The 14,165-nt window shown below is 46.6% G+C and overlaps 1 protein-coding gene across 2 annotated transcripts in view; it reads right to left on the bottom strand.

The window, feature by feature from the left end:
- SOD2 (superoxide dismutase 2) overlaps nucleotides 1-14,165 on the bottom strand; it is a 144,210-nt gene that overhangs the window by 53,461 nt on the left and 76,584 nt on the right. The window lies entirely within an intron of this gene.

Below are 14,165 nucleotides of genomic sequence, written 5' to 3'. Positions count from 1 at the left end.
TCTTTGTCTGCAAAACTTTGTATGATTCCTTATCAGTGGCTGAGCAGATGCAGTCATTAGAACAATTGTGCAGAGAGCAGAAAGTTCTTTGTTTCTGTGTCCTTAGCTGTCAGTCTCTCAGGACAGGGAAAAGAAACTTCACTCCCCACGGGGCCCCTTGCGGCTTCTGGCACCCCCTGCGGCTGCATCCCTTGCAGGGTCTATTGTTACTCCCCTGCAGAGGCGGACATAGGCCTGTGCAGGCCTCTAGGCTTTTCTCCATGCATTTCTGTCTGACACTCAAGAGAAACCTTGTTAATAACTTGTGCCCCAGTGATATACAAGTTATATACAGTGCCTACAGAATGTGACCTAGGTTCATGTACTTTTATCTTATCTGCATTGTTTGGATCCAACCATGATCTGGTATGACCACGCCCACTCACATGGGACCCGCTTTATTTATCCTGCACAGCCTCACAGGGGCCTATCACTGGCTTTGTATACCACTGCTTCTGGCTTTTAGCTGAGTAGTGTCTTTCAGGGGAGATTCGGTCTGGATGTCTGAATAGCTCTCAAACAACCTATTTATATACTCACTGGATCCAATATGGCTGCCTAATTTGGACTTTCCCTCAATGTCTGATTCTGATTGGCTGAAATTTTCTGTGCGTCAATCTTTATGTTTTGAATAGCTAAGCCATGATATTTTTTGTTTGCAAATTAAAGAGACTCTGAAGCCTTCTTAAAATCAAGTTTTTATTTTAAAAAGCTCTTAAGTATGTTTGCCCTAACTAAAACGCTGCATCCCTGCGGCTGAAAACTAAACTAATCCCCTCAAACTCCGGGGGGCACACTGCGGGCAGCGCTTTGGTGAGAGGCAGAGCTTTCAGCTTCAGCTCTGCCTCTCCACGCGTCTATCAGCGTGTATCTCCGCCTACGCCTGCCCCTCTCCGTCTTCCTTCACTGAGAGGGGCGGGGGAGAGGCGGAGATACACGCTGATAGACGCGCATGGAGGCAAAGCTGCGGCTGAAAGCTCTGCCTCCTACAGCAGCTAAATCCACGACCAAGAAAGTCGTGGATTTTGCGCGAGGGGGGGGGGGGGGAGTTAGGGGGGATTTAGTTAGATTTCAGCCGTGGGGATGCAGCGTTTTAGTTAGGGCAAACATACTTAAGAGGTTTTAAAAATAAAAACTTGATTTTAAGGAGGCTTCAGTGTCTCTTTAACTCATCTGTGAGAAGTTACGTAGTTTGCGATATTTACACATACTGACATTTGCTTATCGGATCAATTTGACCAGTGTTGCTTGCAAATTTTCGCTTTTTTTTTTTCCACAAAAAAACACCAAAATGTATGCATTTTTGCCAAAATATAAAAATTTCTGAAAACAACTGCAATATTCAAAATGTGCATTTAGCGAAAATTTATCGGAAATAATTTATTCTCTCCCCATATTAGGCCTCCCATGATTCCATGCAGCACTATTGACCCAGGAACCAGCTAACTAATAACCAATCAGACAACAGACAGCCCCCTAAGTATAAGACTAGCTCTTCAGCCTCTGTTGGAAAGGGTTAAGGTAGTCATACACCTAGCGATGATGAACATATTCCACCAAGAGACAAATCTCTCTCTAATCGAATTTGATTAGAGTGAGATCTGTCAGCTGTCCATATGCTGTAGTCCGATTCCCAATCAATTTCAACATGAAATCTCTCGGGAGTCAGCTGAGCCTGCCACATCTGCCGCCTCGCTGCTGTTCTCTTAATGTATAAATGTGCTGTAAGTGTGCATTTATATGTTACCTGTCCTGTGACGCGGTGCCAATCTGTCTTCCGCTGCTCTTCTATTAGCCGCATATACGCTGCCAACGTGGCAGTGTGTGATGCCACTCGCCAGCATATGATGTACCGGCAGCGTGTATGTGGTTAACAGAAGAGCAGCGGAAGATGGACTGGGAACCATGACATAGGACAGGTAATGTATAAACGCACACTTACAGCACATCTATATATTGCAAGAGCAGCGCCAGGAGTTTTGTCACGTTTGCCGCTTGTCCTAATATCGCTCGCCTTTACCGCCATGCACCCAATCAAGCAAGTTGGCCATACATCTTGCAGCATGTCTGACCAATTTATCCGACAAATTTCAGCCTGAAATTGGTCACATTGTCAATCAGGCATGCACTTGGTGGCATAGATTTTTATCCGATTATAATAACCGAATTGGATGGTCGATCGGTTACCAAGTCGCCTGATGTATGGCCATGAATGATATCTTAGTAGAGAGAGATCTGTGCTGTCGGTAGCTGAGGGAGGTAGATTAGGTAAAGAAAAGGAAATCATGTTGAGCTTAGGTACTACTGGTTATTTATTTACGGTCTACTGTGTGGTTGTGTTTTGCTGAGCATCTATTGTGGTTTGAGAATCTCAACAAATACAAGCTACAGCAGGCTGCATACTACTTTTATTCTAAAATAAGTATTTTTTTTTACTATTTTTACTGTGCTCAGTGTTTTTTATAGAAGCAAGGGGGGTGAAATACTGTGTTCTGCAGTGTGTCTGTGACTATGTGGCACAACATAGTGCAAGCTACATACATTACATAGATATAAGTAGTACATCTGAGTAAAGACAAAGCACGCAGTAATCTGAATTTCTGTTTAGCTGAGTGTTTTTTGTGGTTTGAGAGTCGAGATCTCCATTCTCCACAAACATGAGCTACAGTAGGTAGTGATGGCCCGAACTGTTCGCTGGCTAACAGTTCCCAGCGGTCATCAGCCGTTCACCCACTGACGAACACATGGTGAGTTCGATCTGCGCCCCATACATATGCACAGAGCCAAAAATTGACCCCTCACCCCAGAGTCAGCACACACATGGCAGCCAATCAGGTTCCCCTGCCTCTTGGACCACACCCTTCCTATAAATACGTGAGCATGGGAGCCATTTCACATTCTGCATTTGGCTGCAGTGCAAGGCAGAGTAGGGAGACCTGAGCTGGGCTGCTGCTGTGTGAGGGATAGCATAGTTAGCTGCTGTGTGTGCAGTGCACTTTACTGCTGTTACAGTACTACAGGGAGTGCAGAATTATTAGGCAAGTTGTATTTTTGAATTATTAGGCAAGTTGTATTTTTGAACCCAAAAAACTCTGTTTTTAATTTTAGCTATTTTAGGGGGATATCTGTGTGTGCAGGTGACTATTACTGTGCATAATTATTAGGCAACTTAACAAAAAAACAAATATATACCCATTTCAATTATTTATTTTTACCAGTAAAACCAATATAACATCTCAACATTCACAAATATACATTTCTGACATTCAAAAACAAAACAAAAACAAATCAGTGACCAATATAGCCACCTTTCTTTGCAAGGACACTTAAAAGCCTGCGATCCATGGATTCTGTCAGTGTTTTGATCTGTTCACCATCAACATTGCGTGCAGCAGCAACCACAGCCTTCCAGACACTGTTCAGAGAGGTGTACTGTTTTCCCTCCTTGTAAATCTCACATTTTATGATGGACCACAGGTTCTCAATGGGGTTCAGATCAGGTGAACAAGGAGGCCATGTCATTAGTTTTTCTTCTTTTATACCCTTTCTTGCCAGCCACGCTGTGGAGTACTTGGACGCGTGTGATGGAGCATTGTCCTGCATGAAAATCATGTTTTTCTTGAAGGATGCAGACTTCTTCCTGTACCACTGCTTGAAGAAGGTGTCTTCCAGAAACTGGCAGTAGGACTGGGAGTTGAGCTTGACTCCATCCTCAACCCGAAAAGGCCCCACAAGCTCATCTTTGATGATACCAGCCCAAACCAGTACTCCACCTCCACCTTGCTGGCGTCTGAGTCGGACTGGAGCTCTCTGCCCTTTACCAATCCAGCCACGGGCCCATCCATCTGGCCCATCAAGACTCACTCTCATTTCATCAGTCCATAAAACCTTAGAAAAATCAGTCTTGAGATATTTCTTGGCCCAGTCTTGACGTTTCAGCTTGTCTGTCTTGTTCAGTGGTGGTCGTCTTTCAGCCTTTCTTACCTTGGCCATTTCTCTGAGTATTGCACACCTTGTGCTTTTGGGCACTCCAGTGATGTTGCAGCTCTGAAATATGGCCAAACTGGTGGCAAGTGGTATCTTGGCAGCTGCACGCTTGACTTTTCTCAGTTCATGGGCAGTTATTTTGCTCCTTGGTTTTTCCACACGCTTCTTGCGACCCTGTTGACTATTTTCAATGAAACGCTTGATTGTTCGATGATCACGCTTCAGAAGCTTTGCAATTTTAAGAGTGCTGCATCCCTCTGCAAGATATCTCACTATTTTTGACTTTTCTGAGCCTGTCAAGTCCTTCTTTTGACCCATTTTGCCAAAGGAAAGGAAGTTGCCTAATAATTATGCACACCTGATATAGGGTGTTGATGTCATTAGACCACACCCCTTCTCATTACAGAGATGCACATCACCTAATATGCTTAATTGGTGGTAGTCTTTCGAGCCTATACAGCTTGGAGTAATACAACATGCATAAAGAGGATGATGTGGTCAAAATACTAATTTGCCTAATAATTCTGCACTCCCTGTAGTTCACAGACTAGATAACCCTAGATAGCACTTGTAAGGGCTGTGGGGGTTTTTCCTTGTTAGTGTAGAAGTGCACTTTAGCTGTTGCAGACAGGTGTGCTGTGCTGCTGCAGTAGTTCACCAACTAGTTAACCCAATAGCCCTTGTAAGGTTTTTCTTTCTATTGTTATATTGCTGTTCTGCTTGTGTCCAGTGCACACTTTAGCTGTTGGAGACAGGTGTCCTGGTCCTAGTAGTGCACGACTAGATAACCCAATAATCCTTTACCACCACTACTGTCATCAAATATCCACTATTGTCCTGTATAAAACCTTGTGGTCAGGGCTGATTCTAGCTACAATGGGGCCCCAGGGCAAAAGTAATTTGGGGGCCCCCTTGACACCACACCGGCCCCTGCAAGCAAATTCAACACGCTTTACCCCTCTCTTCCTTATGCATTGACATACCATGCCTGCATATCATAAGGATATCAACATCACTGTGGGTGGAGCCATGGAAATGGACGCCTGAAAGAAGGAGGAAGATGAGGACAGGAAAAGTATGCGACTGATATCTGGCTGTACATTAACCCTGGCAGCAGGTAGTGCAATTCAGCCCTGCACCCATTGGTCACCATAGCTGGTGGGGGGGGGGGGGAAAGAACACTTTGGGGGATCCCTAAAGGCTCTGGGGCCCTGGGGCAATTGCCCCCCTTGCCTCTATGGAAGTGCTGGCCCTGTTTGTGGTGATTGTCGTGCATAGAATAAGCCACAGCGACGGGGGAAGCCCTCCAGGAAATCCCGTTCTTTGAACGGGATTTCCTGATCGGAGATTGCCAAAGGCGATCGAAGCGGGCGGGGGGATGCCGCTGAGCAGCGGCTATCATGTAGCGAGCCCTTAGTTTCGTTTTTGACGACTCACCAGTCGGCCGGTCGCCATGCGTTTTATTGGACGCATTCCCTACTGCAATTAGCGCTGTTGCGGACCGCAACGCGTACAAAAATACGCGTTGCCGCATTCCGCACGCGTAGAACAGCGCTAATTGCAGTAGGGAATGCGTCCAATAATACGCATGGCGGCCGGCCGACTGGTGAGTCATCAAAAACGAAACTAAGTAACAGCGGGGGACCGGAGGATTCCAGAGCGGCTCCCAGGGCACAGGACTGCTGCAGGGGGCTGGTAATAGCCCCAGGTAAGTGAAACTCTTTACCCCCGTTCAGTTAAGGTTCCCTTTAAGGATGCAAACAATGTGAGGGGGAGGGAAGCACGGATCATTGTTTTCCAATGGGGAGATCCTGGTGCATATTGTTAGGAGATGGGTAGGGTGCTTACATTGTGCTAGTGTTTAAATTATTTAGAATGATCAGAAATGCCTATTTCAGATTTCGTGTAAATTCTAATTTCCATTACCAATTTCTGTATTTTCTAGTAGTATTTTATTATCTTTTTTGCATCAGCGAGTGTGATTGGTCTAAAATTCCCATGGTGATCCTTTTTCTGCACAAAAAAAGTCTGCATTTCTGTGATTGGGCAAAAATAACAACGTGGCAGTAAGTAGGAATTCCAAGGAAATCCGATTTTCATTTACCGATCGGAAATACGGAAATCTCAATTCTGCGGAATCCAAATAAGCATCCCTAATTATTATTCAACCAAACTGATCAACTAGTGCAGGGTTGGGCAAACTTTGCATGGCCCGGGGCCGCATGTTGTGGACCATGGTCCGCATTCCTTACATTTTTTCCCCTCCTCCCTCCCTGCAGAGTTGCAATCGAGCTGTAACAGCATGCCAGTTTCTAGGCTAAATTTCACCCAGGGCGAGGTTGTGAAAATTGCCCCCCCATGGAGCCAGGCATAGGTGTCCGCAGTATAGATTAGCTATGTAGGTGCCTCCAGTATAGGGTAGCCCGTATAGTTGGAGTTAGGTTAGATAGATACGGGTCTGCCGTATGGGTTAGATAGGTAGGTTCCCGCAGTATAGGTTAGATAGGTAGGTTCCCGCAGTTTAGGTTAGATAGTCCCAGCTGCTTACCTGTAGCCGTGTTTCGGCGAGTCCTCCAGGATGGCTGCTGAGTTATTGTTTGCCCCTCCCCAAACGGAAACACCTGTAAGAGTAATTAAAGTTAAAATAGCACGCCCATAAAAAGACACCTCCCCTTCCTCACTTCAGTTATTAAGAGTATAGTCCCATTTCCCCATACATTACATACATTCAGAATAGGGTTGGGAACTAAGCGGCCATCCTGGAGGACTCGCCGAAACACGGCTACAGGTAAGCAGCTGAGACTTTCTCCCATCGTCCTCCAGGATGGCTGCTGAGACAAGCGAGACATTTACCTTAGGGAGGGAAAATAGCCTGTAAAACTTTTCTTCCAAAGCTTTGGTCCTGGCTTGAGAGCAACTCGACGTAATGTTTCACGAATGTTGAGTGCGTTGACCAGGTTTCTGCCTTACAGATCTGTTCCATGCTTGCTCCAGACCTCTCTGCCCACAAAGTTGACAAGGAGCGAGTAGAATGTGCTGTGATTCTAGAAGGGGCTACTAAATCTGAATCTTTATAGGCCCAACTGATTAACTCTTTGACCCATCTAGCTACAGTGCTTTTGTCAGGAACCTTGTATTGCCACTTTCTGCCTGCTGGTGGCAACATGGCACAGGACTGTCCTGGACTTCTTTTATTCCACCAGCAGAGGCCTCTGGGGACTTTGAATTGTCCTGAACCTCCACCATCCACCAGCAGGGGGCCTGTGAATACTATTTTAAGGACTTGCAGCTCCTTGTTTGGCCTCCGGGTGGTTTCAAGTGAACTCTCACCACCAGCTGCATCCTGTTTGCTATCACATGGACTATTTAAGGACTGCCTCTTCCCCCTGCTAATCGCCAGAACTTTATGTTCCCAGGTCTGAGTTCTGGACACCCTGGTTCCTGTTCCTTGCCCTGATTCCTATGTATGCCTTCCTGTTGCCAAACCTGTTTATGCTGTCTGAGACCTTGCTTTTGTCTTATCCCTGGTACTGTGCTTTCTGATAACCTGTTGCTGACTTTGCTCTCCTGTTTGACTCTGATATTCTGCCTGATCCCTGTCTGTACTGCGATTGTGAATATATTTCCTGTATATATTATTGTGCACTTTAGATAGATAGATAGTCAGGTGTTACATATATTTGTCACTGCTTCCCGGGTTATTCGTATATATTGTGTGCTGTACATATGTTTGTGTGATATTTGCATTATGCTTGCATGTATGCGTGCTCTATTGCATTTGCAATAAATCATTATTTTTGCACCTTAATTCCTGGTTCCAGTGTCTGTGTACTGCAAACTGTGGTCAAACCCTGTTTCTCCGCTCAGGCCCCTGACAGCTTTTTGAAGCCTGTAATCCCTTTGATGCTCCCATGTATGAGACAAATCAGTGACTAGATCTCCTCCATTGGGCTGTTCTCTCTAGATTGGTTAAGACCGCCTTCCTGACATCTAGCTTATGCCACTGTTGTTCTCTCTGATTCTGGGGATTGGGAGAGAAAGAAGGTATAACTATTTCCTGAGAGCGATGAAACACTGATTAAACTTTTGGGAGGTAGGTTGGGTCAGGCTTAAATACTATTCTGTCTGAATGGATTATCATGTAAGGATCCTTAATAGAGAGAGACTGGATATCCCCTATACGTCTAGCTGATGTTATGGCCACCAAAAAAGCCACCTTTAGTGTCAAATTTTTTAAGGGGGTCTCAGCAATAGGTTCAAATTTATCTGAAGTAAGAAAATTCAGCACTAGTGATAAATCCCAAGGAGGAACTAATTTTCCCGGAACTGGATGTGCCCTTGTAATAGAAATTAGAAATTTTTTAACAATAATATTCTTTCACAACTGTCTCTGCAAAAAAACTGATAAGGAGAATACATGGACTCTCAAGGTGCTTGCTTTCAGCCCCATGTCCACTCCTGACTGTAATAATTCTAAAATAAATTTTAGATCATCCGATCGTATATTATTTTTTATTTTCCAAGAAGAGTATGCTCGCCAAATCTTTGCATATTTCTTCCTTTTAGATACTTTTCTACATTTTACTAAAGTGGCTGCCACGTTTTTTGAAAAACCCAGATTTATAAGGATGTCTTCCTCAACATCCAGGCTGTCAATTTTAGCATCTGTGGATTTGGATGGAAATTCGATTCCTGTATCAACAGATCCTGTGTAACGAAAAATCCGCAACGCCGGATGGACTGCGGAAAAATGGTCGCATCCAGTCCGGCAAGCGGACTTTCCAAAGCGGGTTGCGGAAATTCGTCCGCATCCGCTGCGCAAAACCTTCCGAGCGCTCTGCGCCAAACTCACCAGCATGCTGCTCACCAGGGCTCTGCCATCTTGCCTCTAGGGGGTGCGCGCGCACGCCAGGCACACCTTTATACTCCTAGAAAGCGTGTCAGCTGACCTGGAGGTCAGCTGACGTTTTAGCCTGCTCTGATTGGTTGCTGCTTGGGGTGGAGACTTCTCTCCCAGGCAGTATATAAGGAAGTGCTTTTCAGTCACACTTCGTCTGGGTTTGCGATACCCTGTGTTAGCGCTCAGACCTAGTCAGTTCCCGTGTGATAATCCGTCAGGACCCCGGCTCTTGTCACATTTAGTCAGTCTTGTATTTGATATTGCGTCATTTACTGGTTCATCGCCAGTATATACGCATATTGAACTGTTTGATTTCCTGTGTATGATTCTGTGCCTGTCTTGACCACTCTTCTGCCTTCTGATTCTGTACTTTGCCAGCCCGTACCGTTATCGACTATTGGCTTGGTTTCTGACTATTCTCTTGTCTCACGTTTCTGTACTGTTGCCGCCTGTACTGCTGCCAAACCTCTATTTGTCTGACTTCTCTCCCTTCAGTGGAACGTCTCCCACTGTAGGGTTACCTCTGAGGCTTGCCTCTCCGAGACGCCTGCCCTAGCAGACTGTTACTGCTAGAGGCCGAGACTCCTCCACTCCCCCATTGGAGGATCTCACACACGGGGTTCCCATTTAGAGGTAACCACACCTCTGAGGAATTACCGTGTGGTGGATATTTCCACTACTTTGTGAATCTATACTGCATTATTTATTACCGCATTATTCGTGTGTCTACTACCTTTTTTGATCAGCCTGCATTATTAGCAATTCCGCAGATTGCTATATAATCGGGTCAATCCTTGTATTATTGGTGATTTTGCGGATCCCCAATAATCAAGGCTCTGGGTGTGACACTGATCTTGTCTGACCGTTACAAGCACTAATATCAGGAAGATACTGATTACTTTGCTCAAATATATCTGCATTAGTGGTGATACTGCAGATCACCACGTAATCAGATATCTGTGCTCTTGCTGACATATTGTTACATCCTGTCTGTTGTCCAGATGCCAGGGCCCCTCTATTACTAGTGACCGTAGGTAAGGAAACCAGGCCCTTCTTGGCCACCAGGGGGCAATGAAAATTACCATCGCTTGGGTCTGTTCTATCTTCTTCAGAACTTTCAATATGTGGTTGAACGGTGGAAAAGCATAAAGAAGACCCTTCGGCCATTCCACTGTCAACTCATCCAATCGTTCTCTCGAGACTGATGGATGGAGAGAACTAAAGTCCTCCACCTTTGTATTGTTCGGTGATGCAAACAGATCTATTATAGGCCAACCCCAACTGTCCGTGATCTGTTAAAACACCTCGTGGTTTAACTCCCTCTATCCATTGCCTGCTGAGGGAATCTGCCAAGCTGTTGTCCTTCCCTCGAATGTGAACAGCCGAGAGTGACCTTAGGTTCTGCTCGGCCCAGAAACTTATTTCCAAAGCTAAATTCCTCAGATCCTGCACCCTGGTGCCCCCGTTTCTTTATGTAGGACACCGTTACCATGTTGTCTGAAAAAATTAGAATCTCCTTCCCTACAACATGGTCTTGGAGTTGAAACAGTGCTAGCTTCACTGCCATTAATTCTCTGAAATTTGAGGATTTCTGCCTCATCTCTAATCCCCAGACTTCCTGGACCTGGTGGGAGAGGTAATGGGCTCCCCACCCCCAGACGCTGGCATCTGTGAAAACTTTCTGAGGGTTCTCCTCGACCCAAGCACGACCCTGAGATAACTGATGTGGTACTAGCCACCAGTGTAGTGAGGTCTTCACATAAAGTGGAATTCCCACCTGGCTGTCTAGTGAGGACTGTGTCCTGTCCCAGCTGGATAAAAACCATGTCTGAAGATCCCGGAAGTTGGCCTGTGCCCATTCCACTGCTGGGAATGTTGGCGACATCTGTCCCAACAGGGACATTACCTGACGAAGGGATATCTGAGATGACGTCATGAAATACTGAATCTTTTCTGTCAGCTTCTCTTGCATGTTTTCTGGGAGGAAAACTCTTGCCTTTACCGTATCCCATATTAATCCCAGAAACACCCTTTCCTGACTGGGTTCTAACTGTGACTTTTCTATACTTATCAACCATCCTAGATTCTTCAGGGTCTGGAGAGAAAAATTTAGCTGCTCTCTTAAGATTATCTCGGATTTTGCCAGGAAAAGAAAATTGTCGAGATACAAAAGAACCCTCACATTGTGGAGATGAAGATGCGCAGTGTGTCGCCTATCCGAACTGCAAACCTTAGGAACCTCGGGTACGCTGGATGAATCGGAACATGAAGGTAGGCGTCTTCCAGGTCGACCGTCGCCATGAAGGCCCCCTGCCAAAATAAGTTCCGAACGGATGACACAGTCTCCATGCAAAACTTCTTCTCCACAATGTGGGGGTTCAATGGCTTCAGATTCAGAATCATGCGGAATTTGCCTGAGGGTTTCCAAACTAAGAACACTCTTGAGTAGAAACCCTGAAACTGCTCTAGGGCAGGTACTTTTTTTATTACAGTTTTTTGCAGCAGGTCTAGTATCGACTGTGTTAGAGCTACTGACTTTTCTGGATCTTTTGGGGAATTTGTAATTAGTAGGCTGGGGGGAGGAGGAGAACTGAATTCTATTTTGTAACCGTAGGTTATTAAATCAATAATACATTCGTTTACAGTTATTTGTCTCCAAATTGGAGCAAATTGAATTAACCTCCCCCCGACCTGAACCTGTGAGTCATTTGCCGGGCTTTGGAGGACTGGGGTTGGACCTGTTGAACTGTTGAAAAGTCCTCTCCTAAACTGAAAGGACTTTTGAGTTGTTTTCCTTCTTTTATCCGGGAATTTTTTACCTTTATTGGAAGATCTCTCCAGAACCGTATCTAGATCTTTACCAAATAAAAGTTATCCGGAAAATTCCATTGCGCATAGCTTATGCTTAGAGGTGGAGTCACCTTCCCAAGCATTGAGCCATACTGCTCGTCAGTACGAATTTATCAATGCGGCCGCCTTAGCCGACGCGCGTAACGATTCCGATGCCACATCCGCTAAGTATGAAACCGTTTTGGATATAACTGGCAAAGATTCCAAAATGGTTTTAGGAGGAGTTTGCAAGATTCCTTGCTAGACAGATAGAAGCAATTGCAGGCTTAAATGCAAATGATACTGCGTCCCAAGCCCGCTTTAGCAAAGTTTTGGCTTTCCTGCCCATGGGTTCCTTCAGAGAACCTGCATCCTCAAAAGAAAGGTCAGTGTTTTTTGAATATTGCGCTAAAGCTGCGTCGAGCTTTGGGCACCTCGCCCAAGGAACCTAATCCTCTTCCTTAAAAGGAAATCTTTGCTTAAAGCAGTGCTGTCCAACTGGCGGCCCGCGGGCCGCATCCGGCCCGCCAGGCCACCTGCTGCGGCCCGCTCGTCTTCCTGGGATGCAGGCATGGCTTGCGCTATGGGCGCCATGCCTGCTCCCTCGTATTGTGGCCTCCTGTGTCCCCGCTGGCCTCTCCTATGTCCCCGCTGCCGCCCCACAGCTCAGACCTCAAATCGCGGCGACTGAGGTAAACAGAGTGCGCATGGTACCCGCACGGAGTACGTCACATGCGGAAGTGAATCATTAGTCACTCCCGCATGTGACGTTCTGCCGCGCGGGTGTCATGCGCGCGCTCTGCTTGCTTCAGTCACCGCGATCTGTGAGGTCTGAGCTGTGGGGCAGCAGCAGCGGCAGCGGGGACATAGGAGAGGCCAGCGGGGACACAGGAGAGAGAGGTAACGGGCTCGCTCACTGGTGGGGGCACCTGTCACTAGCTGGGGGGGCACCTGTCTATCTAGCTGGGGGGGCACCTGTCACTATCTAACTGGGGGGGCACCTGTCACTATCTAACTGGGGGTGCACCTGTCACTATCTAACTGGGGGGGCACCTGTCACTAGCTGGGGGGGCACCTGTCACTATCTAACTGGGGGGGCACCTGTCACTATCTAACTGGGGGGGCACCTGTCACTATCTAGCTGGGGGGGCACCTGTCACTATCTAACTGGGGAGGGCACCTGTCACTATCTAACTGGGGGGGCACCTGTCACTATCTAGCTGGGGGGGCACCTGTCACTATCTAACTGGGGGGGCACCTGTCACTAGCTGGGGGGGCACCTGTCACTATCTAACTGGGGGGGCACCTGTCACTATCTAACTGGGGGGAGCACCTGTCACTATCTAACTGGGGGGGCACCTGTTACTATCTAGCTGGGGGGGGCACCTGTCACTATCTAACTGGGGAAAAATCTATTAACCCTTCGCACACTAACATGCAAATGTTCAAACAATTGCATTCACAGATTCACTCATCCAGGCACAACTGTTATCCCTACAGCTAAATTAAAAGCCAGGGTTTTAGTTCACAGAAGAATGCATTCTTATGCTTAATCACCTATACTGCGCAGAAGTACCCAGGTAAACATAGGTGTCCTAACTGTGGCCCTGTAACATGCATAGTGCAGACATGCAAACACATTCATTGCATCAAACCTATCAATGGATTAGGAGCACACATCCTAACTTCCTCTCCTGGGAAAGACAGTGCATCTTACCAATCGCACAAGGGAGCTAATGTTATGTGTCCATGTGCACCATGCGCATACACCAGCATAAGCTGTCTGCATGCTGACAAACATACAGGGGAAGGGGGGAGTGCACCGAATTGGACCCTAGCCACAGGGGTCAATGATAAGAATAAACATACATATATCCAGGCACATCGCCTCTAGTTAGGACATTAAATAAATTATTAGGGAAAGGGAGGTGCTGAAGGGGGTGTGGCTAGAAAACAGCAAAAATCTATTAACCCTTCGCACACTCACATGCAAATGTTCAAACAATTGCATTCACAGATTCACTCATCCAGGCACAACTGTTATCCCTACAGCTAAATTAAAAGCCAGGTAAACATAGGTGTCCTAACTCTGACCCTGTTTACCTGGGTACTTCTGCGCAGTATAGGTGATTAAGCATAAGAATGCATTCTTCTGTGAACTAAAACCCTGGCTTTTAACCACCTTAGCGGTATGGACGAGCTCAGCTCGTCCATTACCGCCAGAGGGTGCCGCTCAGGCCCTGCTGGGCCGATTTTGATCAAATAAAGAGCAGCACACGCAGCCGGCACTTTGCCAGCCGCGTGTGCTGCCCGATCGCCGCCGCTCTGCGGCGATCCGCCGCGAGCAGCGGCGAAAGAGGGTCCCCCCAGCCGCCTGAGCCCTGCGCAGCCGGAACAAATAGTTCCGGCC

The sequence above is a fragment of the Hyperolius riggenbachi genome, chromosome 4 (assembly GCF_040937935.1).
Source record: "Hyperolius riggenbachi isolate aHypRig1 chromosome 4, aHypRig1.pri, whole genome shotgun sequence".
Classification (NCBI taxonomy): domain Eukaryota; kingdom Metazoa; phylum Chordata; class Amphibia; order Anura; family Hyperoliidae; genus Hyperolius; species Hyperolius riggenbachi.
This window is presented reverse-complemented; position numbering and strand designations above follow the sequence as displayed.